Here is a 12,592-nt window from a genome sequence, read left to right as displayed (position 1 = left end):
GTGGACCATACTCCTTCCTCCGGAGCGTCTGGAGGTATGCTTCAAACACTGTCACCCTAGACTCCCATGAGATTGTGTGTGAGTGTGTGTGTGTGTGTGTGTGTGCGCGTGCACATGTGTATCGTTATGTCCTCATTTGTGAACAGAATTGAGTGTCTACTATGTACTAGCTACTTAATCTAAATCTTTTTATTTACTCTATATACTCTGGTTTCTCTTCGGATCGTATAAATCTTTCACCTTTTACTAAATCATTTTATTTAATCTGCGGTCATTTTATTAAATCTGAGTTCCATTGTACACCTAAGGAAACAGGCTTGGAGAGATTAAACAATTTTCCAGCAGCCATAGAGCTAAAAGTAGCAAAGCCTGAATTGAACTCAGGTCTGTATGTGGTCACAGCTTATGAGCTGACCCACCAAGCTTCCCTCCCTCACTGTCTCTATGGGACTTGAATTAAGTTATATTTTTAATTTTGCTTTCAGCTTTGCCTCCCTCCCTGTCCACCTCCTCCCTGCCAAACCCTATACTCACTGACTCAGTAAATATTTATTGAGCATCTCCTATATGCCAGACACGGTTTTTAAATGCTAGAAACAGAGTGGTGAACAAAATAGGCAAAAATGTCTACCCTCAGGAGCTTACATTTTAGTAAGACCAGTTCGGTTGCCTGTGTCCTGATCTCCCAGATTTCCACCCTCACTATCCTTTCCAATCCCAAGTGCTACTTGCCCTGAAATATAACTAACATCTCAAATTCATCAGGGCAGTAGGAATTTGCTTTTATTCTTCTGATCCAAAATACTCTTTGTTCCTCCATTGTGTTGGCTTCAGGGAAGTGCCAGGGCCCTCAATCAGCTGTTTGCCCAGAGTCACCTGAGTATATGGGCATCAGGATGTCCAGAGACTCAAGAGAGGGCTGGTTGGACTTAAAGGGCATCACACGTTCAGTTTCCAAGGGAAAAGATTCCAAACTAGAGGTGTGCAGGCAAGAAGTCTGTTGAGAAGTGCTCTCAGACGCAAACTGGGCAGGGGGAAACGTTGAACCGCTGTGCAGCCACAACAGAAGCCAGTCCTACAGGGACTTCTGGAGCTGGAATGACCTTCAAAGCCATCTCTAAGTGGGGCAAAGTAGCCAGGCCTCTGTACCCCCACATCAGCCAGTCACTGGGTGCAGCTGCCCCTGGGAAGAAGTGTGGCTTGGGTGAGGCAGCCCTCTTCGGCCATGGCAGTTCCCAGAGAGGGTTTCACCCGAGTGTTTCCCGCCAACACATCTAGAAGCTGGGAAGCACCCCACAGCCTCCACAGCAAGGAGCCTACTCAAGGTACACTGAGAGTGACAGCTGCCTGATGGAGCATTCCTATGGACTCCTCGCCTCCAGGTATTACTTCAGCAGGGTTTTGCAGAAACGCAAAGACCTCACCAGCCTTAGAGTCACCAAAGAAACACTTCAGGAAAATTGCACAGAAAGCCTCAAAGGCAGAGGTGTAAGTTTGAGCCACCAAACTTAAGTAAGCAAGCTACTTCGCCCCACATGAGGCTCCCCATTTTGGTTATACAAGAAACATTTATGTGACTGGCTTCTATTATGATTTAGTTCCTTTTGTTCCTAAGGACTATGATATTGTTTTGCTTAGTTGTGGTTAACATTTATTGGGCCAAACTGGGCACCAGACTTCAAGTTACATAGATTATCTCGTTTAATCCATAAAACAACCCAATGAGACAGGTAGCACTCTGTCTCCGTTTAACAAAGGACAATATTGAGGCATAATGATGTTAGGGAACTTACACCACTAAGTGACAGAGCTGATATCTGAACGCAAGTCTACGTGGCATCAGAGACTGAGCCCTTACCATGTGTCTTCCCCATTTACAGGATTGGCCTGGGTCTTCTTTAAGTTTAGTGATTAAGTTATCCTCTTGGTGGGGGAAGGGGGGGGGGTGCCTGGGTGGCTCGGTTGGTTAAACGTCTGACTCTTGATTTGGGCTCAGGCCATGATCCCAGGGTCATGGGACTGAGCCCTGTGTTGGGCTCTGCGCTAAGCATGGAGCCTGCTTAAGATTCTCTCTCTCTCTCTCTCTCTCTCTCTCTCTCTCTGTCCCTCTCCCCTACATGCATACTCTCTGTCTCAAAAAAAAATAAATAAAAAAAAAACAAAACAAAAAAGATATACCCTTGGATCATCTGTATACCATTGATTTAATTATCAAATCATTCAACAAACATACCATGTTCTAGACAGTGTTCAAGGCACTGGAGCTATGAGATATAAGACAGACACATTTATTGCTTTCATAATTTTACAGGATGGTGAGGGGCTTCAGAGAAACAAAAAGGCAGATACAAGACAGAAGAATAAGTGCTGAGATATGGAAATCCCTGTGTACTACAGGTGCACATGGGAGAGGTGCCGAGCTCAGTCATGGGGGTGGGGGAAGATGGTCAGTGGAAGCTCCATGGAAAGGGCATCTAAGCAGAAACCTAAAGCAATTATCCAGGTAATGTATGTATGTGTAGGAGTGGATCATGGGAGAACATTCCAAGAAGCAAAAGGATGCAAATGCCCAGAATGGGCCCAAGAGTTGGAAGAAATTCAGGATGTCTAGGGCCCCTGTTGGAGAGGTTGGATATGACAAGGGTTGCACTAAGACTGAGCAAAGCCCTACATCATCAAGCCTTCCAAGCCAACATTGTAGAGACTGGGCTTTGCCCAAAGAGAAGTGGGGAAACCACTGAAGTGTAAAATACGGCTACGTCACTGGATTTGCCTTTTATTTTGTCAATAAGTTTTTAGTTCATTTTCTTCCTAACAACTTTATTGAGATATAGTTGCATGCAAGAAGCTGCACGTATTTAAAGTATACATTTTGATAAGTATCCACCTATGTAATATGCTACTGAGACCATAAACACTATGGAGGGAGAGATCCATCATCTCCAAATGTTTTCTCCTGTCCCTTTTCAGTCCTTCCTTTCTCCTCAACTCCTATCTCCAGGCAACCACTGATCTGCTTCTTGTCAGTAGGGATTAGTTTTTACTTTCTAGAGCTTTATATAAATGGAATCATAACTTATATATGTATGTAATATTTTAGCAAGACCATGGCAACTGCCCAGCAAAGAGTGGATAAAACAAAGGAGAGACTAGAGGCATCAGTCAGTGAATTATTAGTGAGGAAGAGGCCTCAACGTGTTCACAGACATACTTCAGCTCTACAGAGGGGTCAGCATGCCGCTGAATGGCACTTCTCTCTTAGAAGGGGTGATGGGCAGTACAAGGAAACATGGTCGAGGACCAGAACTTTTTAAGGGAGAAGAAAAATATTACATTTTAGCCCTCTATTTTCTCCTCAAATGAAACCCAAGTTGAATCTTCTTTTAGATAATGACTCAGAAATTCTGCAAAGGGTTTAATAATAGCTCTTGATGATTCATAGGAATGTTTTACTCTGAAGTTGCTTGTCTTTGAGGAATGTTGATGCAAAACTTTTGCTCCTGGGAAGTATGGTGAAGGTCTAAGTACTTGTCACTTTGTGAAGTGGTTATGATAATAGTAATTAATAATTGTATTTCTCTCTCTGCTCTGCCAAAGCAGTTGGGCATTGCAAAAACACTTTAGAATAAAGCAATAAATAGATAAGTAGCTAAAGACTTTAATTAAGCCGCTTAAAATAAAGTACTATTTCATTCTTTTTTTTTTTTTTTTAATCCCCAGTGTCTACAATCTTTAAAAATACAGTGTTTGAACTAATTGCTCGGGTAATACCAAAGATTATCTTTTGCAAAAGTATATTTTTAGACAGATATAAAACTCCAGGATTCTAAAGTGCATTTGATAGCAATGCTTCAGTTTGAGGCAAAAACCCTTTCTAAACGACAGACCCAAGAAGGTCCTCAGTTCCAGGCCTGGCCTGCCATCAGCTAGCTGTGACGTACAGCAAGTCGCTTACTCTCTGGGTCTCAGTTTACTTACCTGTCATATGAGATCACTGGAATATATCTCTAAGACTCTTTCCTTCTCTGGGATTCTTTACTATCTACAAATGCACAAGAGTATCCTTACCCTAAATACAGCGAATAATTTTTATGAATTGCCCACATTAATATCTTTTTTTTTATGTCTTCTCTAACACTTTATTATAAAACTTTTCAAACATCCAGAGAAGTTGAAAGAATGACACAGGCAACAGCCACTTAGATTCTATGTACCCACCACCTACATGCTACCATTAACATATTCCTTCACCTGCTGTACCACAGTTTGATTCACCTACCTGTTCCTTTGTCTGTCCTGCATCCCATCACATGTTTTTGAGGTAACTTGAAGTGGGTTGCAGATGCCAGTATAGCTCACCCTTAAACTTTTCAGCAAGCACAGTATTAACTAGAGTTTCAATATCTGTTTATTTATTTATTTACTTATTTATTTATTTTTAAGATGAAGCTAATGTACTGTGTTGGGGTGCCTGGGTGGGTGGCTCAGTTGTTTGAACATCTGACTCTTGATTTCAGCTCAGGTCATGATCTCACGGTCGTGAGACGGAGCCCTGTGTTGGGTGGGCTCTGTGGAGCCTGCTTGGGATATTCCCTGTCCCTCTGTCTCTCCCCTCTCCCCCCATTTGCACTCTCTCTCTCAAAAATAAACATAAATAATAAATAAATAATAAGCTAATGTACTGTGAGACGCACTAATCTTAGGTGGCAAGTGCATACGCCTGTGTAACCCAAGCCTCTATCAGGATAAAGAACAGGACCATCACCCCAGAAAGTTGCCTCATGTACCTTCCAGCCAACCCCCCCCCATCCCTACCACCCTATCCCCATGGACTCATTTCAGATGTTTCAAACTTCATATAAATGGAATAACACAAGTATATTCTCTTTCGTGTGTGGCGTTCACTCAGCATGTGTTTGACATTCATCCGTGTGGGTGCGTGGAGTCCATATTCTTTCCTTTTTATTCACAAGTAAAGTCTACTGTATGAATATACTGCAGTCTGTTTAACTCTTCTTCTGTTGATGACACCAGGCCATTCCACTCTTCTGTCCACTCATGAGATCTACCCTTTCTGATCTGTTGCACACGTCAACAGATCCATTCTGGGAAAATTATGTGTAGAGTGCTTTGGTCTATCAAACCCATTGGTTTATCTGGCTTAGACCAGAGTTTCTGGAGAAGTGCTCACACATAGGTGAGCCACAAATGGGATACAGATGGCGGCCTTGTCGATGCTGTCAGTCATCAGGGCCACTGGGCTAGGACAAGGGAAGCTAGAGGCCAGAGCCACTGCACAGCCACCTCAGGATCTGAAGTTACCTCATCTACTATACTAATATCATTTTACTGAGTGCCATGATGTGAAAACCCCTGGAAACCCCTGAATTAGGCTTACAAAATAAGAGATACGTCCCCCCACCAAAAAAGACATTGAGATGCCATGGAATTTCACTTGAGGTGTGAGTGAAACTTAGACACGTGCACATGCACTGTACATTGGAAGAAAAACTTCCGAATGACATGGAAACTGGCCTAAAACTATATTATAGTGATTCAGAAGGAAAGCCTGAGAGAGGCCTAGCAACTTTCGTGGGGCAAATGGCAGAGGCAACAAGAGCTTTCCTCTCCTTACTTCCGAATGCGGCTAAAACAGAAACAGCCAGCAAGTTCCAAAGGACATTTACAGGAGCAGAGTCCGCCTTTTTGGGTCCCCTTTCTCACCTCATGACACGTCTCTCCTGTTTATAAACAACTGGGGCCATTTCCAACTTTGGGATCTAGAGATTGAAGGTCTGCTCTCAATTCTTCCAGTAGCCAACAGTGCAACTCTGGCAAGGTATTTTTAAAGAAAGGAATAAAAACTCCTATAAAAATGTAGACGCTGCCCGTTTCCCAAAATGGATTTTGAGGCAACTTTGGAGAAAACCTTTTTTTTCCCAGCATAATTATGAGATCTTCTGGATGTTCTTTCTTTTCAAATGACAACAGTCACAGAGAATGTGACATTACACAGCTGCCAACATCCAGACACTGAGCCAACACTTTTATTTTACAGGTATGAAAACCAGGCTCCAGACAGCTACAGCTACCTTGGCAAGTTGCAAAGCTACTTTGAGCTAATGAGTCCAGAACACAGGTCTACTTGGAACATTTGCATTCGTTCCTGTCTCTCCCCACCCTTGCCCTGGTTTAAATAACATTCGTAATGTCTTTTCTATCTTTGTTTTTGGCTGCCCAGCACATGAAATCTTTCTTATTTGGGGGAGCCCCCCCATTTTATGGCCACCTCCCTGACAGAAGCCAAGAGTGCTAGGCAGAGGCCTTTCTCTCTCAGACTTCCTTGCAGCTAGGGCCCAGACATGTGACCTAGGTTCTGCCAATCTGATACACCTAGGCGGGACTTCCACTCAGGAATAGAAAGGAAGCAATTGTTCCCAGACAACAGATGTTGGAATCGGTGGCTTCTCTATCAGAACCAGTAGTGAGACATCATTTGGGGTCTCCTCTCTTAGTCTTGAACCTGTTCCCCCAGATATCTCAACATTTTTGTGAAGCCACCAGTGTCTAGTAAATTCCTTAGCCAGTGTCTTCTACCGCTTGCGGTGAAGACATCTGACAAGTTCAGCTAATAATATCAATTACCATGTGCTAGGAATTGTTCTAAGTACTTTACCTGGATGAACTTACCTATACCTTACAATAACTCCATGAGGTAGGTTTCATGATCAATCCCATTTTACTGGTGAGGTAGCTGAGACACAATGGAGAAAGTAGTTTGAGGTTAAGTAATGCGCCCAAAATTATTAGCAATGAGTAACAAGGCCAGGATTTGAACTGGGTTGTCTGACTCTAAATCTGAACTCTTACACATACTGCTTCTTGACAATTTTTTTTTTACTGATTACATAAATAACTGTTCTTCATGGAAACATTCAAACACTATGGAATAGTAGGAGGAAAAAAATACAAATGAACTGCAACTCTACTGCTTATAGAAAATCATTGTCTATAGCTATATTATTTAAATTCAATTAAAATTAAATGAAATTAAAGATTTAGGGGCGCCTGGGTGGCTCAGTTGGTTAGGGGTCTGACTTCGGCTCAGGTCATGATCTCACGGTTTGTGGGTTTGAGCCCCACGTCAGGCTCTGTGCTGACAGCTCAGAGCCTGGAGCCTGCTTTGGATTCTCTGTCTCCCTCTCTCTCTGCCCCTCCCCTGCTTGCACTCTGTCTCTTTCAAAAATAAACATTTAAAGAAATTAAAAAATAAAGATTTAGTTTCTCAGTCACACTAACCACATTTCTGTTTTTATTATTATTATTGTTATTAAAGTTTATTTATTTTGAGAGAGAGCATGAGCAGGGGAGGGGCAGAGAGAAAGGGAGAGAAAATCCTAAGCAGATTCTGTGCCATTTGTGTGGAGCCTGATGCGGGGTTTGATCTTTCGACTATGAGGTCATGCTCCGAGTCTAAATGAAGAGTCAGATACTGAACCCATTGAGTCACTAACCACACTTCAAGTGCTCAATAGACACATGTGTCTACTGGGTACTGTTTTGGATAGCACAGATAGAAAACATTTCTATCATGTGGAAAGTTCTAATGGACAGCACTGAATAGTTTGGTGGCCTTTCTTCATAGATCCCTGGGACAACAAACAAATACATGCAATGTTATATAATGGAATATTGTGCTTGCTGTTTTTTATTGTGGGACTCTTTTGTTATTCTCTCTTACCTAGTGCATACTTTTTCTTGCTTTGACCCTTCACCTCTTTTCTCCTAATAAGGGAGATGTGTATGAATCCTATGCCTTTCTCTTGGCTCCTAGAATCATACCCATGTGCAGAGGGTCTTGATGGTGGTGAACAATTTTAGCCCTCTTGAATTTTTCAGTTAATAAAACATCATGAAAACAGATGTAGCTTATTAGTGGCCATGTGGAACTCCATGGTTCAGATATATGACAATGTTTTGATGTGCATTCAGCTGTTTTTCATTTTTCCCTTCCACAAACAATCCCCAATAAATGTTGTTGCCCATAGCTGCTTAAGAATTAGGACTTTTATTTCTATAGAACTGATTCTTGGGAGTAAGATTATTGAATTAAAAGGTATGTTTATGTTTAATATTCATAGTTATTGCCCAATGATCCCCATTTCCTCCAGCAACACGTGAGTATATTCTGCCTTCTCCTCTCCCCCTCTGTTTCTCTCCTACCCCCCAGACACCCCAAATCCTGGCCAGCATTAGATGTTATCATACCTCTGGATTTTTCCAGAATTATGCTTGAAAATCGGCATCCATAGAGCAGCATACCAAGAGTAGATGGTGAGAGCAGTTGCCCAAGGTAAAGCAATACAAGGTTGCATTGTATATAGAGGATATAAAAACAATAAACTGACTAAAAGTCAACTTGCTTTTTATTGTCATCACACACAGGTCATGCTAACAACACTGCTCCCCTCAAAAGTCTCTCACTGGCCTAAATTCTAAGATAGTGCTATGACTGAGTTTTAATAACGTGTAAGTTTCACATCCTAGTTATGTGACTGGCCTCAAACACACATGGATTCAGCCACAGGTTTGCTTCAAAAGTAAATTAAAATGGTTCTCAGTAATTCTAGCTCACTTCAGATGCGGCTTGTGTCTCCAACCCCTGTGGGACTACACATTCCTGTGCTTACACCGGGGATTCAGAATAAGCCAGGATAGGTGGACACAATTTTTCTTTTTTGAGATTAAAAAGACACAAACATCTTTTCAAACAGAATCAGTCTTGAACAATGTATTCTTGAAGCACCCACCTTTAAAACTGTTCCTTGTGGAGAAAACCGTGAACAATATGACAAATACCAAAGAAGTAAAGAAAAAGACAATCCCATAAAAAATTTAGCCAAATTTTGGGACAGCTGGGTGGCTCAGTCGGTTAAGCATCCAGCTTCGGTTCAAGTCATGATCTCATAGTCTGTGAGTTTGAGCCCCTCATCAGATTCTGTGCTGACAGCTTAGAGCCTGAGGCCTGCTTCGGAATCTCTCTCTCTCTCTCTCTGCCCCTCCCCTGCTCATGCTGTGTGTGTGTCTCTCTCTCAAAAATAAACATTAAAAAAAAAATTTTTTTTAAGGAAATTAAGTCCAATTTTGAAGAGGAATGCCAGGAAAATGACAACAGGTGCTGCTCTTACATTGCCAGAAGAAACCCAAACACAATCTTTGAATATCTTTGATTTTGTAACAAATCCCATGCCCTCCGAGCCTAAATTTTCTCATCTGCCAAGTAGGGACAATTGTACTTAAACTCACAGGATTAATGTAGGGATTAAATGAGTTAATGTCTAACAAAGTAGACTAGAAGTTCCAAAATTATTGCAAGGTTTGACCTATGGATCCTATTTCCCCTTCCCCACCCCCTGACTTTTTTCTAAAATTTGAATTAGTTCCAATTTTTAAACATCGAGTGTTCTCACACTTAAAAAAAAAAAAAACTACATTTCTGGCACCTCTTAGAAAACCGGAATCTTTAGCAATACTGTGGCCACCTTGTCCCGGGCTCGTCAGGGGCTGGGCTTGGCATTGGGCTGTACCTCCCAGGCAGCCGGTGTCCCTTGTTCTCCAGGCTCCCCTGTTGCCTGGCAACAGCGTTGGCTGCCGCGCATTTTCTGACCATGGCAGCTCCACTCACCCACTTTACCTGCCGGCCCAGGTAGGCCTTTGAGCTGGGGACTCGTGCCCTGACATTTAGCGTCATTCCACTCTGCACTGGCTTCTCCTCGGGGTCAGGTCTGGTCGCGTTAGCCACACAGAGGTGGCAAGGCTCGATAAAGGCGGAGATGAAGGCTATCTTTCTCTGGGAGATTTGCGTTCCGATGGGATTTAGGGGCAAGCCTGTCCTAATCCTGTCACTCTGACCCTGAACAACCCCAGTAATGAGGTGAGGACTTTTTTGCAATCTGGGCAAGCTTTTACCTCCAAACTATTTCACGGTTTTCTCTCCATCTCCTATCGTTGCAACCCTAGTTCAAGCCACCATCATTGCCCAGATTCTCATGAGACCAGGAAAAAGCCTTAACATAACTTGGTCTTATTTTCCTAAGTCCTTTCTTTTTTTAATTTTTTACATCTAGTAATTTATTCCAATCACTTTTTTTTTTTTTTTTTTTTAAACTGAGGTATAACTGCCATAACATATATCAGTTTCAGGTCTTTATTTCCAGTGGATAGTGTTTATTTTTAAATTAATTCTTCAAACTTTAGAGGTAATGAATTCACATTTTTTGGCTTTTTAACATTTTCATTTGTATCTATGAGAACATTTTTTCAAAAAAGAGCTCTTATTATTTTCCAAACTTGAGTGATAAACCATCTCCCAAACCCACAGCTAAAGAAGTCTATTCTTTTTCTTCTAAGAACATATTCCCCCTAAAAATACTTGATTAATTTAATAAACATAAAACATTTTGCTGAAGGGATTTCACAATTTATTGACTGATTTCAATTTTGCCCTTCTTATCAAGTATTTTTCTTCATAAATGTTCAAACTTGGGTTTTTTGTTTTTTGTTTTTTGTTCTTTTTGGCAGTGGTGGTTTTTTACTTGTGGCTATTGTTTTGCTTACTTTTAACCCATATTTTCTTTACGTCTGAAAAGGAGAAAATGATCCGGAGAGATCAAGGACCATCAGTGGTCTTATGATGTGCTCATTCTTTCTCTTTCAATTTTTCACTCTATGTCAATAGTTTCTGCTTACCTCTCTTCTTGTTTGGATTTTTAGGTGTTGCAAACTTCGGTTTCTTAGTTTATACACTCTAAACTTCTGAAGGAAAAAAATGACTCTATCCAATTGTATCTACATCAGTTTTCTACTTAAGTTGTCCCTTTGAGCTGCTGAAGTCAAAATATTCCGGTGGGGAGGGGAGGAGAGCAACTTCTATTCATCTTTTTCCTTGCACGGAGAAGGGCCAAATGCATTGCTAGTTATTATAGCTTTATTGGGGGTTCCATAGGATATTTTACAAAGATGATCATGTTGCATGCAGGTAAAATGGCTTTCTTTTTAATCGATTCCTTTGATTTCCTTTGCTTACCATATTGTACTGGCTGGTATCTTTTTAAAGAGTGGTGTTGAGATTTGCTGACAAAGCAAATTCCAACACTAGGCCTCATCAGGAGTTATGCAGTTCTGGAAGTATCTGGAAGTCTGAGATAAGGGTGCCAGCATGCTTGGGCGCTGGTTGAGGGCCCTCTAACTGGCTTGCAGACTGCTGACTTCTTGTATCTTCTCATGGCAGAGAGCAGACAGAGCCACGAGTGTTGCTGGTTGTCTCTGCTGGCTTATTTTATAGTTTTAAAATTCAAGGGTCATACAGACAAATCATTGTGTGGAAAACTAGGGGTTGTAGAGGACACTTTTAGGCAACAGGCTTGAGCAATGGAACCCTGAGTATGGTAAAAGGGCTCACAGTGACCACTAGGCTGAATGAAAACAGGTTCATTATGGCGACCCACTTCAAAATAGCCATATGCCCTTGCTGACCAATTGGTTACTTAAACCCAGGAACAGTTAACAAAAAAGGAAAATTCCACTCATTACCATACCTTCTCACTGCCCCCTACCCCCCGCCTCCACTGCCTTATGGCAGACAGTCTCTCCTTTGCTGTCCTGCCTAATGCTCCCTTGTAGTGCATTCAATAAACGTCTATCTCCTTTGTTCTGCTTTGGATGAATTCTCACTGCCTGCAATGCTGGCTTCCACCTGATCTGTTCATCCCACAGGGATTAGGCTGAGATACAGTGATAATTGTACACAAATTAGCAAGCTGAAGACAAAATATCACAGGCATTGGCTTCAAAGCATTAAGGAAAGTTGGGGGAAAACCTGGATGGAGATTGCCCAAAGTTTGGAGCTAATGGTCTACAAACCCCTGTCTTGCCTCTATTGGACTCCCTGGATGAGCAAGGAATTATGAACTTGCCATTTTGAAATCTAGCTACTGGAAAGTCATTCTGGGGTTAACCCTCAATAACAGGAAAGAACAGTGCAAGGCCTGACTGTCTCAGGGCACACTATATGGTTACCAAGCTGACAAAGTCCCCTACCTTCTGTCTCTGCAAAATAGCACACTGCTCTGTGCATTTGGTTCTATTTTAGTCAAGCCATCTGGCCTTGATAAAACCCTACTGGTGTCCTTTTCTGAGGCAAATTTCTGCAATGCCCAAGTCTTGTTTAGAGGCATTGGATGCTTAGCAACACTTTGAAGAATCAGAATATCCCAGTGCTGCTTTATGTGAAGGTTCAATGACTACTTGATGTGACAATATCCTCCGGAGTGCTTGCTACAAATACAGATTTCCTAGGTCTCAACTCAAGCCTCCTAAATCAGAATGTTTAGGGTGGATTCTAGGCACGTATTTTATTTTATTACTTGAGAGAGAGAGAGAGAGAGAGAGAGAGCATGTGAGCAGGAGAAGGGCAGAAAGAGGAGACAGAGAATCTTAAGCAGGCTCCACACCCAGTGAGGAACCCGATGCCGGCATGATCCCACCTCTGTGAGATCATGATCTGAGCTGAAATCAAGAGTCCAATGCTCAA

The 12,592-nt window shown here is 41.9% G+C and overlaps 1 long non-coding RNA gene across 1 annotated transcript in view; it reads left to right on the top strand.

Moving 5' to 3' along the window:
- Positions 1 to 9,517: 9,517 nt before the first annotated feature.
- Positions 9,518 to 12,592, top strand: part of LOC122229953 — an 80,853-nt gene continuing 77,778 nt past the window's right edge. Inside the window, exon 1 of the long non-coding RNA XR_006207209.1 lies at positions 9,518 to 9,706. This is a non-coding gene — a long non-coding RNA (uncharacterized LOC122229953). The remainder of the gene's footprint in view (positions 9,707 to 12,592) is intronic.

The sequence above is a fragment of the Panthera leo genome, chromosome C2 (genome assembly GCF_018350215.1).
Source record: "Panthera leo isolate Ple1 chromosome C2, P.leo_Ple1_pat1.1, whole genome shotgun sequence".
In the NCBI taxonomy this organism is placed as follows: domain Eukaryota; kingdom Metazoa; phylum Chordata; class Mammalia; order Carnivora; family Felidae; genus Panthera; species Panthera leo.
The sequence above is the reverse complement of the archived record's forward strand: the minus strand, read 5'-3'. Positions and strand labels throughout refer to the sequence as shown.